Consider the following 21,301-nt stretch of genomic DNA (forward strand, 5'->3'; position numbering starts at 1 on the left):
CTCTAGCATCAGTACAAACTAGTGAAGGTTATAAGGGACATCCTTACCTGGTGTCTTTGCAAATGGAGATCCTTTCTGACAGAAATCCATTACAGGTAACTATATCTGTGTGAGAAGCATATACCCACTTTACATGGCCTATACGTTTCTGAACCAGTTCCATTCCTTATATGATCTGGAAAAGGCAGCACCACTCCACCAGAATGAATGTTTATTCTGCACCGAGAGAGAGGGTCAGCCCCTCATCTGCTTTTCGGCTTCAGCGCCCCAGTAAGGTAGGAGGATGCACATGTGGTTTTGAAAAGAATGTCAGCGGATGAACCCAGGTTGGGTTTGTAAGTAATAATAATGGCCTAGGTTTTTTCAGTATGGTTGGCAGGACCTTTGCAAGGAGTTTGACGTCTATGTTTATGAGAGAGATTGGCCTATGATTCTGATATTGTAACAGATATTTTCTAGCTTTGGTATCAATGTAAGAAGGGCTGTGTTGAAGTATGCCCCTGGACATTTTCCCAAGGAAGTGAATTGACAGCTTAGCAATATATTTATAAGATTGGATCAGGAAGCCATATTTCCCAGAGGGCTTCCCTGTCAGAAAGAAATTGACAACTTTTATGATTTCCTCATGTGTAATCTCTCCTTTGAGCTCTTCTCTTAGTTCCCCTGCTAAGCGTGGGATGGGAAGTGTGTGCAAGAAATCTACCTCGGTATCTTCATCTGATGAGGCTTCTGACATATAGAGCCAGAAACCGAATTTGGAAAATTCTTTAGCTGTGGCTTTAATGCAGGTCACAAATGTGCCTAGCTCACCAAATATCACTGTTATGCCTGATCTTGAATCTTTTTGTTTCACCTGAAGAGCAAGAAGCCTTCCGGCTATTTCACGATGTTCATAATGACATCTTTTGATACGGCTTTGAACATCAACCAGTTATTTAATTCGCACTTCTTCCATGTGAGAACTTTAAGATTGGTCTCTGCTGAGATCACTCAATATTTCCTATGCAGTTCCTGCAATTCTGCCTCTAGTTTTATTGTTCACAGGTCTCATTCTTGGCTATTGCAGCATCACTTCGGAAGAGAACTCGTACATAAGATATCCCTGCAGCCTACAGAGTTTGTGTGGGGGATACAGCGTTATCACTTAGATCTAGCGATTCATGGAAATAGTGAAGTTGTTTCTTTTTTCTATGCTGGAGTCAATATCTCATTGTCGTCATTCTCTTGATTTTATCACACGCTTCTGCTAGTTGCATATATAACTGTTAAACAACTGGTGCGTGGTCTGAGATAGACCTGGAGCCTATTTCAAGTGATCTAGTTTGAGTCAAGAAACTGTCAATTCTGGTCTATTTTCCATGTGGGCATGACAAAAAAGTATATTCCCTTCCTGTTGGATTTCAGCTTCTCCATTAATTGATAAGTGTGTGATATGACATCAAGGCCTTTAAAATTCCTATGTCAGTATTACTTCTGCGATCAAGCCATTTGAGCGACATAGGATTCAGTCTATGGACTAGTTCCAATCACACCCAATCACAACTGGTGTTCTCCCCATTTCATTTAGTAGTCTGTGAAGTTTTATAAATAAAATCCTTTTTCGTTGTGTTTGGGGTATATACCAATCCAGTTATCATTATATGATTATGGCGTGCTAGCTTCACAAAAACATAGCAGTAGCCAAGTCTCAACATGTTCTATGTAGATGCACTGATAATGTTCTTTGTATTAGAATTGCAATCCCACATTTCTTGTAGGACAGTGTCACAGAATGTTGGGGTACATATTTTAAGGCATTTATTAATGATTCCACCCAGTGTCTTTTAAGTTTTTCTGACACTGTTTGTAACACGTGAGTCTCCTGAAACAAAGCAATGTCTGGACTCGGAGACCAGAAATAGCTCAAAACTTTCTTTCAGCATACATAGTTTGTTTGGCCACTAACGTTAAGAAACCTAAGCTAGAGGGGCTAAATATGTTGCATATTCCTTTGAGTGTTCCTGGGATATGCAATATTATCAGACGGCGTTAAGTAAGATATTAATTTATATCTAGCTGTATATGTACTCGGCGCTGTCCCCTGTTGGTCAAAATAAAAAATATATTGATACTTGAAGGCACTGAGCACCTCCGACATATAAAGGTGAGCTTTAGCTCTGAGTTTCATGAGTAAAGTTCCATATTGAACTTGTCAATTTGTTTGTTTGCTGATAGAGCACTATAGGAACAGGAAGTTTGATAAGTCAGGAAGTTTAGTCTTCGTTGTCCTGTTCCTCCATGAGGTATTCAAACTTGAGAGTATCTATAATGCCTTTAGGTCAAATCTTGATTCGTCCCTCCCCCTCAGCGAAGAATGTTCTTGAGTTTTCCCTCATCCTCCCTGGCAGAAATATCTGTTTCCTGCAACTTTATGTGAGATTCTTGATGGGTCACTATCAGGTGCTATGGAGAGGACTGTGGCAGGGTGACTTTTACCTCCATTTTCCTCTGTCGTTATTTCCAACAATAGTTTCTACAAAGACTCAAGAATGCATTTCAGATTTTGCAGATCATAGGAATACTGTGTTCTACTGCCGAATGTCACCATCATAGTCACAGAATTTCTTAGACCGTACCTGATGGCTCTTTGCTTGAAAAGTGGTCATTGTGTTAGGAATTAGTGCACTGAATGTGATCTTTGAGCCTTTTTAGGAGTATGGACAGAGCTTCCTCATGGACTGAAAGAGAAGACACACATGCTGATGTCTCAGAAAGCATATTATTACCTGTCTAGGTGCATCCTGGTTGGTAGCCATTCACTATTTTAGTATGACTGCCCTATGAAATTCAATAGGTGGTTGAAATTCAATAGTTGTCAGTTTGGGGATGATGTTGCCTGAAAAGCTCTGATGATTATCTTCTTTCTCCGTTCTTGGAAAGCCAAATAAGCCTATTGTCTCTCCTACTTTTATCTTCAAGTACTGAAACCTTATTTCCACCTCTCAGTATGGCGTGCCCAGTAGGTTCTTGTTCTAGGTCTTACAGGCACTGCTCCATAGGTATAAATCTGTACTTTAAATTGGAACATTCCAGCATGCATCGATTTCATTTCTCATATTGTTTCTGCAGATGCTGCCTCCACAGCGCTTAGGCAGGATGTATTCTTCTTCAGTTCCTTCAAGAGTGTGTCCATATTTGCCGATTGCACAGTGCTTAGGCAGGATTTATTCTACTTCAGTTCCTTCAAGAGTGTGCCTATATTTGCTGATTGCATAGTGTGTTCCTGAGTCTCTGGGTAAGCCTTATCTTTATTTACATCTAATGCTTTGGAGAACAGTTAGTGTCTTCAGGCTTTATATTCAGACATTTACTGCAGTCTTTATACAGAATGGCTCTGGACTAATCGTGGATGTTAATGACAAGTGTTGCCAAAAGTAAAACTTCTCTGTATTTAGAGAGGGAGAGTCAGGTTGAACTGTGTATAATGGTGTACGTTGTCCTGGTGCCCACTAGGTGGCATCATCCATAACAATTGCATGAGCATGGCAGCCTCTAAGTGAACATATGTCAACTTTCTGCTTTAACAGCCGGTCCAAGAATGGCCTGCACAGAAAGAGGACTCAGGCAGTCTCCCCGGAGGCAGATGTGGGCTCATTTCTTGGGGCCACTTACTGCTCCACCATAGGGAGGCAGCACCAGCACCAGCACTCTGGCAAGCTGCAAGAGCCTAACACCCCACTCAGCGGTAAGAGCGGAAACACTTCATCTTGGTTGATTTCATTGCTTTGGTCTCAGGATGCAGTTCTCGTCTGTGTAGCATCCGTTCCTGAGCCGAGCAGCACTTGGTGAAGGCACCAAGTGCAAGGAGGGGCATTGTAGAGACTCCAACACAGACAAGTTGTATAGTTTAGTCTAAGCACAGCATGGGCCCTGGTAATAAAAGACAGACAGCCAGTCCAGAAAACAATTACTTGGTTTAATATTCTGTCTGTTCCGCACTGCTTGATGCCACACCGAACACAGCGTTTTCTTGCTCCAGGGGACTCCTCTACTTTAGCGACAAGGTGGGGCTCTCACTACGGCCCAAGCTGGTGCATGCTGGAACTCAGCCTATGCTCAATCCCTGGGCACCCACGGTGGTGGCCGCCAGGCGTATTCTCTGGCATGCAATGCTCATGCCATGAGGTGGGTAAAAAAAGCAATTACAAACCAAAAAAAAACGAGAAGGAAAAATAAAATGCGGGGACAGTAAGTGAGCAACTACTCTTGCGGCAGCGGTGGGTATGGCCTCTCCTGCATGGCACCTTCCTGGCTTAAACCCCAGCTAGCAGTGCTAATACCACTGTTTGTAGGCTTGCCTCTTCTCCCTCAGTCAGTGGCTGCCCAGACTCGCTTGGAGGCATAGCAGTGTCCGTGCTGCGAGGTGAACGAGGCTGCTCAAAATTGGTCCAAACTTTCTTTTGCCAGCCCCCTCAAGGTTAACCCCAGAAGGTGGATAGCCCACCCTAGTCCTCCATCAGCTACCCACCAGCGGCTGCGTGATGGCAGTGGAACGTCAAGAGCTGTAATTTGAAGGCAAAGAGGTTCCCAGAGGAGAAATGTAGAGCACTTTTGCTTCACTTGTGTGGTATGGCAATACACAAAATATACAAAACAAGAAGCGACTCCCAATCCTACGCCATGCTATTCAAAGCCCTGAACGCACACTTTGAGCCCATGGCAAACCAAGACTATGAACGGATCATATTTCGACAAGCTCACAAAGAGCCCGAAGACCCCATCGACAGTCTCTATGGCAGGCGCAAAGAGGTCGCTAGTATCATTGAGTTTGCCGATGAGCAAGACTAAATAAGTGGCCAAATCATTCAAGGGTATCCCTCGTCAATACTATGTGAGCACATTTTACAAGAGTCCGGTAAACGGCTCTGAGACATCCTAATACTATGCTGATCAAAGGAACAGTCCAAAGCATGAAGACAAAGTGAAACGGCAGCCTGAATCAAGAAAGGGGTGTAGCTATTGTGGGGGGGTCATCTCATCGGCGAGCTGACTGCCCTGCCAAAGGTTAGAGGTACACCGCCTCCAACAAATACGACCACTTCACGAAGGGGTGCTGATCCTCGAAGCAAAAGAGGGTGAAAGAATTGGTCAATGCCCTCACCTAGACTGATTACATGAACGATGCCATAACCAAATACACTGGGCACTCAGTCTTTTCCATCTGCCACACCGACTACACTCATAAACCACTTTCCCAATGTCAGCTACACTTTGGCCACTACCATGTCAAACCAACCATAGAAACAGGAATGTCTGTTGAGATCATGTCAGCAGACATGTATCATCACATGCCGACACCTCCGACATTGGTCAAGGAAAAAGTCAGGGTTTTTGCATATGACCAGCCCAAACCCTGCCCATGCGAGGGAGTCTTGAATAACAAGCTTCACATGGGACCACGTGTGTCAACACGACAATATGTGTAGCAAGAGAAGCCCAAGGGATGCTGGTCAGCTGTGGCACAGCAGAAAAGTTGAAATAAATAAAATTTGCAATCAGAGTGCACACCAAGAATCTCTCTGGCATCCTCACAGAATTTGAGAGCCTGTTTGAAGGAACTTGGTGCATAAAGGACAAAATTGTAAAACTACACATCGACAAGTCGGTACAGGCAGTAGCACTGAGGCATTGTCGGATAGCCTTTCATATAAGGATATAGGTCAAGATGGATCTGGACAAACTATAGAGGGACGGAATCATTGTGAAGGAGCAACCCAAGTAAGTCCACATCTGTGTGGACATGAGGCTTTCAAATATCGTAATGCAGCGAGAACGCCAACTCACCCCTAAAATAGATGCCCTCATTGGAGAACTCAATGGAGCCAAATGGTCCTCCAAAGTAGACCTGCAATCAGGATACCACCAGTTGCCATCACATTCTGACTTAGGAAAAATCATGACTTTCTCAACACACATTGAATAATCAACAATACCGTAACTTAAATGTTGAATTATCAAGTATGGCGTAGGTGTTCCAAAACACAATCTGGGAGCTACTTGCCGGGTTTCCTTGTGGTATCGATAATCCCGAAGACATTCTCATTTTTGCTAACTCTGCAGCAGAGCCCCATGACTAACTTAGGAAGAGCCTATGCAGAACCCAGGAGGCCGGACTCTCACTTCACAAGGAGAAGTGTGAATTAATGAGGTAGCAGATCATTTTCTTTGGATACAAGCAATCAGAGGTCGCCATAGCCCCAGATCATGACATGGTATGAGACATGAGGGGAGCGCCGTCAATCAATCAATCAATCAATCAATCAATCAATCAATCAATCAAGCATTTGTATAGCGCGCTACTCACCCGGAGGGTTACAAGGCGCTTGGGGAAGGGGGGTCCGCTACTGCTCGAACAGCCAGGTCTTGAGTTGCTTCCTGAAGGCGAGGTGGTCTTGGGTCAGGCGGAGGTGAGTGGGGAGGGAGTTCCACGTCTTGGCGGCCAGGTAGGAGAAGTATCTTCCTCCCGTTGTGGCTCTTCGGATGCGGGGGACGGCGGCGAGGGCGTGGCTGGTCGATCGAAGCTGGCGGGTGGTAGTGTAGAAGTTCAGGCGGTCGTTGAGGTATTTTGGGCCTTGGTTGTGGAGAGCTTTGTGTGCGTGGGTGAGGAGTCGGAACGTGATTCTCTTGCTGACGGGGAGCCAGTGCAGGTTTCTCAGATGTGCGGAGATGTGGCTGTGTCGGGGGATGTCCAGGATGAGTCGTGCTGAGGCGTTCTGAATGCGCTGGAGTCTTTTCTCGAGTTTTGCGGTGGTTCCGGCGTAGAGGGAGTTGCCGTAGTCCAGTGGGCTGGTGAAGAGGGCCTGGGTGACCGTCTTCCTGGTTTCGGTGGGGATCCACCGGAAGATCTTACGTAGCATGCGTAGGATGTTGAAGCATGACGAGGAGACGGCGTTGACTTGTCTGGTCATGGAGAGGGAGGAGTCCAGGATGAAGCCCGGGTTGCGTGCGTGGTCTGTAGGTTTGGGTGCACTGCCCAGGGCAGGGGGCCGCCAGGAGTCGTCCCAGACGGAGGGCGACGATCCCAGGATGAGGACTTCCGTCTTATCTGAGTTCAGTTTCAGGCGGCTGTTCATCATCCACTCGGCTACGTCTTTCATCCCTTCGTGTAGGTTGGTTCTGGCGGTGGCGGGGTCGTTGGTGAGGGAGAGGATCAGCTGGGTCTCGTCGGCGTAGGAGATGATGTTGAGGTTGTGTTGGCGTGCGATGGCTGCGAGGGGGCTCATGTAGATGTTGAACAGCGTGTGGCTGATTGATGATCCTTGTGGTATGCCGCAGATGACTTTGGTGGCTTCCGATCTGAACGGGGGGAGGCGGACTCTCTGTGTTCTTCCGGCGAGGAAGGAGATGATCCATTCCAGTGCCTTCTCCTGGATTTAGATGTTGTTGAGGCGCTGCACTAGGGTGCGGTGGCAGACCGTGTTGAACGCTGCGGAGAGGTCCAGGAGGATGAGGGCTGCTGTTTCCCCGTTGTCGAGCAGGGTTCGGATGTCGTCGGTGGCTGCGATGAGGGCGGTCTCGGTACTGTGGTTGGCCCGGAAGCCGGACTGCGAGTGGTCGAGGGATCCATTTGTCTTGAGGAAGGCGGCCAGCTGACTGTTGACGGTCTTCTCGATGACTTTGGCAGGAAACGGGAGGAGCGAGATGGGGCGGTAGTTTTTGAGGTCGGTGGGGTCTGCTGATGGTTTCTTCAGTAGGGCGCTGATTTCGGCGTGCTTCCAGCTCTCTGGGAAGGTTGCGGTGTCGAAGGAGGCGTTGATGATGTCTCGTAGATGGGGAGCGATGACGGAGTCGGCCTTGTTGAAGACGTGGTGAGGGCAGGGGTAAGTTGGAGATCCGGAGTGGATGGAGTTCATCGTGCGGATGGTGTCTTCGGTGTTGATCGGGGTCCAGGCGCGGAGGGTGGTGGTGGGGAGCGCTGGTGCGGTCGTAGGGTGCGTCGGCTGTGTGCTGAAGCTGTTGTGTATGTCTGCGATCTTGCTGTGGAAGAACGAGGCGAGCGAGTTGCAGAGGTCTTGCGGTGGGGTTATGTCGTTGTTTCCGGCGCTGGGGTTGGAGAGCTCTTTGACGATGTTGAAGAGTTCCTTGCTGTTGTGGGCGTTGTTGTCCAGTCGTTCCTTGAATGCGGTTTTCTTGGTGGCGTGGATCAGTTGGTGGTGTTTTCGAGTGGCGAGCTTGAGGGTGGTCATGTTGTCTGGTGTCGGGTCTCTGCGCCAGGCTTTCTCGAGGGCTCGGCAGTTCTTCTTGGAGCTCTTGAGTTCGTCGGTGAATCAGGATGCTTTCTTGCTGCTGGGTCTGCTGGGAGGGGTCTTCAGTGGAGCGAGGTCATCTACGCAGTTGCTGATCCACCTCATGAGGTTGTTGGCGGCTTGGTTGGGGTTCGCTGAGCTGGCGGGAGGGTTCTGGCTTAGGGATGCGGCGAGCTGGTCGGCTGTGATCTTGTTCCAGCTTCTGCGGGGAACCTGTTGCTGGTGGTGGTGGAGTGTGGTCCTTCTGAAGCTGAAGTGGACGCAGCTGTGGTCCGTCCAGTGGAGTCCGGTGGCGTGGCTGAAGGAGATGTCCTTGCTGGAGGAGAAGACTGGGTCAAGCGTGTGGCCGGCGTAGTGGGTGGGGGTGGTCACCAGTTGCTTGAGTCCGAGGTTGGCGAGGTTGCCCAGCAGGGTGGTGGTGTTGCGGTCGTTGTTGTTCTGCAGGTGGAAGTTGAGGTCCCCGAGGAGGATGTAGTCAGCGGAGGGGAGGGCGTGCGGGCTGATGAAGTCGGCGATATCTTCGCTGAATTGTGTGCGTGGTCCCGGGGGTCTGTAGATGAGGGTGCCTCTGAGGGTGGTCTTGGGGTCGGTGTGGATCTGGAAGTGCAGGTGTTCGGCGGCTGTGAGGGTGTCCTCGGAGTTGGTTGTGATGCGGATGGTGTTCTTGTGGACGATGGCGATGCCTCCTCCAGTCTGATTGACGCGGTCTCTCCGGGTGATCTTGTATCCGTCCGGGATAGCGATGGCGATGTCTGGCGCTGAGGAGGGGTTCATCCAGGTTTCTGTGAGGAAGGCGACGTCTGGAGCCGTGGTGTCGAGGAGGTTCCAGAGTTCTATGGCGTGTCTGTGGACGGAGTGGGTGTTGAGCAGGATACATTTCAGGTGGTTGCCGCTGGTGCTCGGCTTGGCGGGTGCGGGTGCGGTGCAGGTCCGGATGCAGGAGAACTTGCAGGATTGGCAGGTGAAGGGTCCGTAGGTGCGTCCTGGGGTGGCTCGGTGGCAGCCGGGGGTCCCGCTGGTTTTGAGAGCGTTGAGGGTGGCATGGTCGTAAGTCCGGCGGGTGGGCTGGCATCTTCGGGGGCTAGGGGGTCTGGCGCTGGGCGCGGTCCAGGCTCGGACGGGCGCAGACGGGCTTACCTTTGGCATGCCTGCAGCGCGTCAACGCTGCGCGTTCGCATGCACTCTGCCATAAACGGAGAGTGGGGAGGCGGGGCGAGGGAGGAGCAGCTGGGAGGCGGGAGCGGGGTGGCGAGTGGGGGGGAGCGTGCGGGGATGCCGGAGGGAGCGGGGGTGGGGCCACGGGGGAGCAGCGGCAGGGAGCGGGGTGGGGCAGGGAACAACGAGGGACAGAGGGAAAAACTGAGGGCACACACGAGAATGAGAACGGCAGCAAAATAAAAGTACAGTACAGATAACAACGAAAAACGGCAGCAGTAGAACAGCTACAGCAAGCAGGCACAGGGACAGTCAGGGACAGCGGCCAAACCAAGGCAGGGGCCGTCTTGACTCGGCAGCGGCAGCGGGAGGGGAGCGGGCACACTCGGGTGTCTGAGGTGAATAGTTTTCTAGGGATAGTGAAGCTCTATGGTCGGTTCAAACCGGAACTGACTACCTTCAACCAGCCGCTTTAAGACCTCACAAAATCTAGGACCCTGTGAACCTGAGGAAACAAAGAAACTAAAGCTTTCCAAGCAACCAAGGAATCCCTCTCAGCCGACACTACACTGGTGTACTTGATCCTTCTAAATGCTCCAGCATAACAGTGGACACCAGCCTGAAATGACTAGGAGCAGTCCTCATACAGCAACAATGTGATGGGGATGACCCCCTGTTGCTTACGCCAGTTGATCACTGAACCCCACAGAGCAACTATATTTGCAGATTGAGAGAGAGGCTATTAATATCCACTGGGCCTGAAGGCATTTTCACTTGTACATTTATGGCCATCCCTTCATATTAACTATAAAGCAGAAGCCACTCATTCCACTATTACAAGGCATTTACTCCAAGCCGCCACCATGCATTGAAAAATGGATGTTACATCTACACTGCTATGGCTGTCGAGTGGAATACCAGCCTGGAACCAGCAATACGGCAGACTACCTCTCCTGTCACCCACGAAAAGTGACACCTGCAGAAGTGAGAGATGCTGAGGACACAGAAGTATAGTTCATGTTTGTGGTAGAAAGTTCTAAGAAACTATCCCTCTCTATGGACAAGATCCACAGTGAAATAGCGCAAGATGAATGCTTACTGTTCGGTTTAGTAGTGATACAATCTGGGAAATGGGATGCCCTCAAGTAGTTCCGAGCATATCGAACACCACAAGACAGAAGGATGTTAGGCTCACTCTACCATGTGTGCCATGAATTAGTGACAGGCGCCGAAATGTGTATCCTTTGATGACCCCGAGTAAGGATTTCCACAAGTCTTAGTATGTAATTGGTACAACTAGCCCACAACAGACACCAAGGCGTAGTGAAAACGAAGAACTGCCTCCGAAACAAAGTCTGGTTTCCACCAATGGATGAGCTGGTGGAGGATACGGTATGATACTGTAAGTGGTTTCCAGTCACTGGTCTACCCGACGCTCCACCCCCTGTGATCATAGAACGCGGCCCCCAAAAGCCTTTGTTAGGTGCTAGCTTGGAGTTTGGATGCTTTCCTAACGAGCGGTGCACACTCGTCTTGATAGATGATTACATAAAATATCCCGAAGTGGAACGGAGATCATTCCCAAACTTGAAAAAATGATGGACACCCATGGGCTATTGAAGGAGCAATGAAAAGATAACGACCTGCCTTTTCAAGGTCAAAAGTTCATGGCATATCTGCAATCATGAGACATTAGACACAGAAGGATCATGCTGCAATGGCATCAGGCTAAAGGGGAGGTAGAATGCTTTATAAGCACCCTAACCAAAGACATTTGTATAGTTCAGGCTCCCCAGCAGCCACTGGAGTGGCTGATATATGCCTATGAGAATATTGCCATGCTCCACTCTCAGCCACCAGACAGGCCCCCCCGGACATGACAGCATGGGGTGAATGATAACTGACACAATTCCATACCACCCAAAATGGAAGCCACCCCTAACTGATGATGCATTGACACTACAAAGGGGAAGAGACACAAACCAGTGAGTGAGTGTTCAACGAGGAGCCAGGACATCAATCTGCATCCCAACGCCAACGTATTTACGAAGGACAGGTACCCTAGCAGCAAGTTCTGTCTCCCTTCTGAATGCCACCCATGCAGTAAGTTTCGTCTCCCTTCTGAATGCCACCCATGGGTCATCACTCGACGCTCGGTCGCCATGATCAAATCCCAGTGCAATGGAGGAACCCACAATGTCTTGTTCTTTAAACCAGCCAGGTCAGCATTAAATGTGGGGGACAAGAACCTCCAACAGGTGTCGACCCCTGGAAACGCAGTCGGAGAATCCCCATCTGTATCTTCACCAGATGGTGCGATCGAGCCTCACCCCAATGTGCAACCCCCATTCAAACGACTCATGTGCAAAATCAGTGCCCAGGGGACCCATCCAGTTTCCTAACATATCCATGCAGCCCCATTGCTAGCGGAGGAGTGATTGAACGTACTTCCACCTCCGGGGCAACCCGGCACCCTCCTCTCGCATAAAGGACTGCATGGTGTGAAGAAACTGTCTTGCTCTATGCAGCTGGTCTTTTAGTTACCATGCTGTAGCAAATGTTTACATGTTTGTTTGAACATACAATGTTTTACTTATAGGCAGGGAGAGATGTAGGGTCTGTCCCCAGACAGAGCTGTGAGGCAAGGTACCAATTGCAAGGAGGGGCATTGTAGAGACTCCTAAACGCACATGATGAACGGTTTAGTTCACTCACACCCTGGGTGGATATAATAAAGGACGGCCAGTGGGAACACTGTAAATTACCCATCAGTCGAGAAAACAGTTACGTGGTGTTTTGTATCTGTCACTTCCGCGCCTGCACCATGCATTGCCTTGTCTGACGTTATCCACGTATACAAGGGCCGCGGTGGACCCCTCTATAATCGGCCCTTGTATAGGTGGGCCACACCTGGTGGCAGGTCAGCTTCCCATTGACTTTGTCAGTTTCTGGGTTTTCTCTGACTCTGTGGCTCCTAGCGCCCCTCCTCACTCCAGTATTCCTGTGTGTGGGGTGGAGAGGCTACGATTCACAAGAGGAAAAGCCTCAGGTGTGCTCTCTCCCTTCAATAGTGGCAATAAATTGCACATTGCACTTAGCTGATATGCACGCATGGTTTATGCCATGCTGTTTTTTCATGTGTAATCATTATAAACAAGGGCTCTCATCCCTATCCAAACCACCAGGGGTTAAAAGGGTGTTGTGATGCCCATTGCACTGCATATCTGTGCATCATTGTGCCATATTATAATCTTTCATTGCGTTTAACCATGCATCCAACAGGTATTTCACCCTATCTGGCAATTTTGTAATTTACTCTTCAGCTCATCTAATTATGTATTTTAGTGTGAGGTGTTGTTGTCTACCTGCCTGTCCAAAGTGTAATCACCAGCGACTACGGATGCACTACTGAGTACGGGAGGGGCGGAGCTGTGTGAGCTTTGAGCTGTGTGAGGCAAGACAAAGACAGAGACCCAGAGCAAAGAGAGAAAAAACACAAGGGGAAATACAGAGAAACAATAGTTGGCAAACTATGGGAAAGAGAGAAAGCAGGGGTAGAAAAGAAAAATTAGAGTGAGATAAAGGGACAGTGAGCATCTGGTGGTGGCTTAAAGCGGCATGAGGTGAAGCAGTTCACCACTCCGACACTCAGTAATGCTGACCTCGAGCTTCAGAGCAAAACTTTTGGCCCAGCACTTATTCTTTTACAAATTAAGACCTTTCAACACCCAGACAGGCCGGAAACTAGAAAGGCATAAATAAACAGATAGGAAGACAGATAGATAGATTTATTTTGTGTTGAAAGTGTTTGTGATATGTTTTGTTAGGGAAACGTTCTCTACAATGAAGCTGGAATCTTGCTGGTCCTTTACATTTATTTAGCACGCAAGTCATTCCAACAATTTGCTTTAGGGGGTGAATTGGTGGTGAGGTGTTAGATTTTAAGTCCAACACCTTCCCTACTGTTGTGCAGATTGGAGTTAGAATAGTAAATGGTACTATTCCAAAGTCCAGTGCACCCTTAAAGTTGTTGTGTAGACTTGCATGCTAAAGAAACGCATCGTAACAAAGTGTACGTTCTAATGATGAAGGCATGAGCAGTGCTTTTAATGGGCCGGTACTCACCGGTACGGAGTACCAGCACTTTCCCATTTCCTCCCCTTGAGTACAGGCACTTTTTCTAGAACGAAGAGAGTACCAGTACTCATGGGGACCTGACTTTAACAGAGGCAGTGCTCCCTTCATCCCTCAAATGATACCACGGCAGCACCTTTATCAAGCAGTACACTGAATCAATAACAGGAGCTCATCACCAGGACAGAGCGTGGGCTGCTTTGGAAGTCATCAGGGCAGGGGTGTGTCTGCAGAGTCATTCACTTATCCAATGATCTTTCACAGTGGGGCTAAGAGGGGGCTGTAAAATCTAATGGGTGGCGGTGGGAGGCACTGTTCAGGACATAACAAAAGAACACCTGCTAATGCTTTTACCGTTGCCACGCATCTACATTGCCTTCTTGCATGTTTAAATAGGAAAGGATCTTGTTATCAAAGTCGCTGATTCCTATTTTATTGACCTTGGACAGACTGTAAGTCCAATCAAAAATTTGGAGATTGGCACCTGGTCCCCCAGTACAGACGTTGTCAGCTCTGGCCCTAACTCAGGTTTGTAAATGTTCCAGGAGACACTTGTGTACTAGGCAGATGGCTCAGTGATCTGTAGGCCACCGGTCCAAATTAAGGCAGGTTGAAGCATCATGTCATCCTTAGGAGCTTGATGAATTAAATGCGTTTTAGTTAGATTATCGAGAAATCCGTTATGAAATGGCCTTATTAGTATTCAGAACTTGAGGTTTGATACATAAACTGTCCTCATTTCTTTGGAAAGCTTCACATTACAAACTTTATTTCAAACCGTTTGCAAGAGCGAGCAGTTCCGTTTAAAAAGTACTACTTTTATGTACAGATTACAAAATCAAAGTAAATGGGAAATATTTGCTGAGGTGAACTTTGGGGATGCTGTATTCAGGAAGGAAGGTTTCCTAAAAGTCATAGTAGTTACAGTGGAGGCAATATAAAGTTGGAACCTTCTAACGGTACATGAGCAGGAGTGTGGTAAATCTGCCTACCACCCTGAAGGAAATTGGAGTGTGCAACGGTTTAACAGTGAAGATGAAGGGGTTATTGAGTAGGCAAGAAAACAAAAACTCAATTAGGAGAAAGAAGTAAGACAAGCATTGGCAAAGCCAGTAGGTCTTGTAATGAGAAAGTTAAAAAGAAGCTTTATGAAGGGGCTGGAAGAAACATGGAAGGAATTGCAGTGGGAGAAGGTAGAAGAAACAGGATGGGGTAGAGGTGGAGGGGAGAAGACACAGGATGGAGGAGGGTGGGGGAAGGTTATAAAAGCACTGTGAGGTGGCCAGAGTTCACAGCGTCATATGGTAAAAAAAAAAAAAAAAAGAAATAGCACACTATTTAAAGTTCATCTGCGTTTGCTCCATCTACTACTGAAAAAAAGGAAGTGGCGTGTGGCAAACGCTCCCCATTTAGAAGGCAGGATGATGAGTGACAAGGCTTCAAACTAATGGGAAGCAACAGGTGGGATTACAAGCCCATTATAAAGCACAGGCTCAAGCAAGCGAGAGTGCGAGCGGGTGCTCGTGCAGACGAGGCGTACAAAGGATTAGGGCCTATTGGAGCACACCGTATGAAAGTACAGAACTTTGTGCATACAACCTTGCACGGTCAAAAAGCTAACCACGCCCCTTGTTTCCTCTTAGCACCGCCCTTGTGCCCGTCCTAAACTCCGCCCACTGCTCTTTTTCGTGATTACCTCCACTTATTTTTTTCCCTTTAAAAGCACTGGGCATGCTACAGAGTACCATCAGGTAAACCAACTACAGGCAGGGGGCCGAGAGCAATAATATGCAACCCACTGAGACTAAGCCAAACAGAAGCCATCTTTGCCTTTGCCAGGAAAAAACAGAATCTGACGTGGGCTGGAAGCAAGATAGTGCTGACCCAGGACTACTCGAAGCCAACGGTAGAGTTAAGAAAAGGATTCTTGGCCCTCAGAGAAACCCTGCATAAAGGAGGCGCCACCTTCAGCTTCGTTAGTCCTACCAGGTTCAAAGTAACAGACAAATGGAAAACAATGTTTTTTGAATGCCCAGGAGATCTAAGGCGCTACCTGCAAGGACCGCTGGTGGAAGAGATGGAGGAAAATAAAAGCCCTGGAGCAGCGAAAAGAAGTGCCTCACCAGACGTGAGCGAACAATCTGAGTAAGACGCACTACAAACCCCAGCAAACGAAACACAAGACATCATATCTACCTCACTACACGACGCCCAGATAAAAGGGAGCTAGAGCAAGAACTAGATATAATGGCCTGGCAGCAGACCCAAGCAGAGACCCACGCAGAGACAAACAAGGCTCACCAGCAGCCAGACGGAGATCGAGCCTTTTTTCTCCCCAACCTCAAGGCTACACCAAAGGAAAGAAACAAACTCTACCTCAGGGATGATGTGGGCAGAGGAACTTTGTCGTCGCACACCCACTCAGCAAGTAAGGGAGGGAGGGGGGTGGGAAGGGGGGGAGGAGGGAGGGGGGCAGGGGGAGCGGGGGGGCGGGGAGTATATTCATGGGCTTACTTACTATCATCTTCTCTTCCACTACTATTTCTCTCTCTACACACTCACATCTAGAAGCAGCAAGCGCAGGCGTAGAGACATGGATCCGCACACAACCCTGAAACCAGAAGCACACAGAGAAGGGCCACATGTGCCGCGAAATACAAAGCAGCATAAATGACAGACAGTAGCCAGAGCAGCATCGCGTCTGACATCAAGATAGTGTCCCTAAACGTCAAGGGTCTCAACAGCCCGGTGAAAAGGCGGAAGGTGCTCGAGCACCTTAAGAAACTTAAAAGTGACATATATGTGCTCCAAGAAACGAGACTAGAAGAAGCAGACATTAGACGCTTAAGTGCCAACTGGGTAGGTGAGGTGGTGGGTTCACCAGCTCAGAATAAGAAAAACGGGGTAGTAACAATAATCAGCAAAAACTCCAACCTAGCAGTGGTAGACTCTCAAGCTGACACCCAAGGAAGAACACTTGTGACCACTCTTAGAAGAGCGGGAGAGACATATCACGTGGCAAACATATATGGTCCCAATAGCGAGGACAAACCATTCTGGGAGGGGGTAGGAGCACAACTACACACCCTGCGGCTGGACGACCTGCTGATCGTTGCAGGAGATATGAACCAAGTTCTTGACCCAGCGATTGACAAGCACCCTAGTAGACCACGCCAATCAACAAACAACCCCAACATCCTGAAGAATCTATGCTCCAAACTGAGACTGAGAGACCCATGGCGCCTAAGCAACCCAGATGCCCGGGAATACACATTCTACTCCAACCCACACAACTCATACAGCCGAATAGATTATATACTAATGTCAGGAACACACACCCACCTCATAGACCACACGGAGATAGGACCCAGAACAGTATCAGATCACTCGCACATATGCCTAACCCTATCAGGCAAGCACAACGAAAAGCCAACCCGCAGATGGCGGTTCGATGACAGCCTACTCCAACACATCTCGGCGAAAGCAGAGATAGAGGGGGCGATAAAAGAATACTTGTTAATGAATGATACACCAGAGACAAGCAAGGAAGTGCTATGGGACGCCCTAAAAGCCACCATCCGGGGAACAGTCATGACAGTTAAGAGCAGGATGAACAAAGAAAGGAACAAGAGAATTGCTGATCTAGAGAAAGAGATTAAAAAGCTGGAGAACAGCCACACAGCCAGAATGGACGATAATAACACACTCACGATTCTGACTAAACGGAAGTATGAACTTAATAGAATACTGAGTGAGAGGGCAGGGACCTGGATTATTAAATACAAATCGATTAACCTCTGCACTGCAAACAAAGCGGGCAAAAAGCTAGCATCCTACCTAAGGGGGAAACAAAAACAGCACACGATAGGGGCCATCAAAGACAGACACAGCAAGTCCCAGACTGCCAACAAGGATATCCTAGAGGTCTTCAGAGACTTCTATGAGGGCCTGTACACCAAGGATGATACGCTAAAGGAGGATGGGGGCGAAGAGCTGCTAGAAAGCATCACCACACCCACACTATCAGACCGAGAACGTCACATCCTAGAGCTGACCATAATGGAAGATGAGATAGAAAAAGCCACAGCAAGCCTCAAAGACAATAAGGCACCGGGGCCAGATGGCTTTACAGCTGGCTTCTACAAGCAGTACCTTCACACTCTCAAACCCACAATGAAACAGGTATTCGAGGAATGTGTCCATACGGGACGCATGACACCCTCAATGGCTGAGGCAAACATAATTGTCATACCAAAGGAAGGGAAGGATACAACCCAGGCGAAGAATTTTAGGCCGATCTCCCTCATAAATGTAGACTGTAAGATATACGCTAAAATACTTGCTAATAGACTCAACGCATACCTACCCAAGCTTATACACAACTCCCAGGTAGGCTACCTCAAAAACCGTATGTCCCACGACAACACGAGACTACTATGCCACATAATTAACCACTCCTCCCGAAGCAGCAATGCAGCAGTCATGATAGCCCTGGACGCTGAGAAAGCCTTCGACAGGGTCTCATGGCCTTTTTTAGATCAATGCATGGGGAAATTCGGGCTAGGACCTAACTACAGGAGGATGGTGATGGCTCTATACAATGGCCCTAAAGCACGGGTGGTGGTCAACGGAGGCACATCGAACATACTCAACCTGGGCAGGGGAACGAGACAAGGCTGCCCACTCTCACCAGCCCTATTCCTATTAGCCATAGAACCGCTCCTGACGATGATCAGAATGAACGAAGACATAGTGGGCATACCAATAGGGGGAGAAACCTTCAAGCTAGCGGCATACGCGGACGATGTACTAATAATCACAGAAGACCCAGAGAGATCCATTAAAGCACTGACGGACACCATCGGAAAATACGCCCAGGTCTCGGGGTACAAACTTAACAAAGATAAATCAGAGTGTAAACCCTTAAACATCCACACAACAAGAACGGTACTAGGGACGTCAGGCCTATCATGGCAGAAGAAGCCCATAAAGTATTTAGGCATCCTCTTTGAGAGAGATCTAAGAACGACACTGGAACACAATGAACAAGCAACAATCCAGAAGATTAAGGATAAAGTAGATGGGCGGTCCCCAAAATTCACAACATGGTGGGGAAGGGTAGAAGCTATAAAAATGATGCTCACACCGATGGTCAACTATATGTTAACCATGCTCCCACTGACCAACACAGAAGACTTCCACAAGAGAGTAGACAAGATACTGAACAACTTCTTGTGGAGAGGGAAGAAGCCCAGAATAAGCCTACACAAGCTTAGACTCTCAAAAGATCAGGGCGGTCTGAACATAACACATTTCAAACGATTCCAGGTAGCGTGCATAGCCAGACAGGGGCTACACTGGCTGGACCCAAGACAGGAATACACCCCAGCTTGGCTAACACTCGAGCGGGGACTACTAAAAGGCATGAACCCCATCACCCTCCTCACCGCCACCCGACACCCAGCAGTCAAGGACAACCCCGTCCTGAGGAACACGAAAACAGCTCTTCTGAAGGTAGACAAACTACTGACAACAAGTATCAAGGGAGGCCAATTTGAATCCATCTGGCACAACCCCAATTTAAGATACAGGGATAAGGTTCTAGACATGCACGAATGGTACAGACATGGCATCTCCATTGCCCACGACCTTCAGAAACAGGGCGCGGACATAACCTTTGACACCCTAAAGGAAGCACACAACCTACAAAGCATAGAACTCTACAACTTCCTGAAAATCAAAGTAGCAATAAGGAAGGCAAACCTCAACAGCCGGACACCATCGCTTATACAACTCGCAGCCAGTCTCAACACACTAGGACACCAAGTAGCACACCTATACAAAGCCCTCTGCCCCAAAAACACCAAACTCAACGATAAGGTCACAAATTTCTGGGGAGCTTTAGCAGGGAAGGAACTAAGTGAGGCCGAGAAAGCAGAGCTATGGAGATCGTCCTCTAGGAAAAAGATAACGGCAACGCTAAACCAGACCAAATATTGGCTAGTGCACAAGGCATACTGGACACCGGCCCGCCTGGCCTCCTTGGGAATCCGGGAGAGTGACGCATGCTGGAATTGTAACAAAGGGAGGGGAGACTTAGAACACCTTCTGCTCAGCTGCCCTAAGATTAGGGAATTCTGGGAAAGAATTGGAACACTCATCAATGAGATCACAGGAGTAGCCATACAAATAGACTTCCCAAGTCTAGTCTTAGGCTTTGCATCCCCTTCCATCACAACGACAGAGGATCGTGACCTCATTGACCTATTGTTGACGGCCACAGTTAAAATAGTCCTAAGTAATTGGAAGGACAGTTCGAAAGCTGCGCCCCAGGCATGGCTCAACTTGGTCACGTTCCTAAGGGGGGCAGATAACATCACAGCGAAACACTCGCCGAAAACTCACAGGCAGTCAAACATGTGGGGACCCCTAGACCTCTACCTATCATCGCATAAACCCCCATAGGCGCAGAACCCAGACAACCACCGAGGATGCACTCTGCGGATCCACGCGCTAACAAAAGGGAACCAGTTTGCGAGGCTCTTCACCTCTTTCATTTCCGACTTCTATCCTTCTCTGTCCCCTCTAGGGTCCGGGGCGTGGGACAGGATACCAACCTAGCATCGAGAAGGGGGGCAGCAGGAAACAACGACAAGCAGGACTTGGAAATCTGACATCCGAACTATTCGAACTACTCGAACCATCGAACTACCGCAAAGACACGGAAGACCGGCGGCCAAACACGCCCCCCCCCCCCGGCGCCTTCTCTTTTCCTTTTTTCTTTCCTTTTCCTTTCTCTCTTCCTTCTTCCTCCACTCATGTATAGTCCATGCTCCATGTAAATATATATATTTTTATACAACAAAAAAAAAATACAGAATTCAAAACAAAAAAAAACACACACCCCCAAAAAAAAGAGGATGAAACGGAATGCAGCTTAGGTAAATAACAGTGACTGGCATTCATCCAAGCATTCCACCCGTCCTTCCCCCCCCACACCCCACCCCTTTTCCTAAGACGCCTTAAGTGTGACAGACATGCACAGACATTGATACCGTGTTCATTGTGCCACTGGACTCCAAAGGTACCTCACCGGTGAGGCACAAAAGGCCCAAACTGATCTAAACGTGCTTTTATTCTTGGCTAAAGGGGGGTCCTGACCTAGAAGTGTGGGCAGGATCATTCCTAGTGGATAATATGGCCTGTCTCTGTCTGGAAAGGCATGAGTCCACACACACACGTAAAAAAAAATAGAAGGACAGAGAAAGATAAATTGGAATGGGAGTTCAAGTAATTACCAGTGGCGGAGATTAATTCACGCATTCCACCCATGCCTTTTTAGTTCGTTTTTCTAAACAATATTGGAGTAAAGAATAGAACAGGTCCCTTTAAAAGTAGAACGAAGTGGAACTAAGGAGAATACAAGAGAAAGTGAACACCAATGTGGACAAAATAAATTAAGAACACATGTTCCTTTATTCAGCCTATGTACGTACCAGCTCAACTGACGGGTAAGAAAAGCTTGCATTTAATTTAGCTGGAGGGTAGGAAAACCAGGACACCTAAGAAAATAACCATTGTCAACTTTCAAATGATGGCAATCCGGTGCGTCGTTCAGCTTGAGGCTGTCATTCAATCTCGGTGAAACTGCTGGATGGCATGTGAAAGCCAGTGACACGTTTAACAGAGTGACAATGTGAATAAGCAGCGATCTGGCCTTCGTGTTC

At 48.2% G+C, this 21,301-nt stretch overlaps 1 protein-coding gene across 2 annotated transcripts in view; it reads right to left on the reverse strand.

Annotated features, from left to right (window-relative positions):
- The window catches only part of LOC144755927 (calcium-activated chloride channel regulator 1-like), a 368,989-nt gene that overhangs the window by 133,445 nt on the left and 214,243 nt on the right, over positions 1 to 21,301 (reverse strand). The gene's annotated exons all lie outside the window — the stretch shown is intronic.

This window comes from Lissotriton helveticus, chromosome 1_1 (assembly GCF_964261635.1).
Source record: "Lissotriton helveticus chromosome 1_1, aLisHel1.1, whole genome shotgun sequence".
Classification (NCBI taxonomy): domain Eukaryota; kingdom Metazoa; phylum Chordata; class Amphibia; order Caudata; family Salamandridae; genus Lissotriton; species Lissotriton helveticus.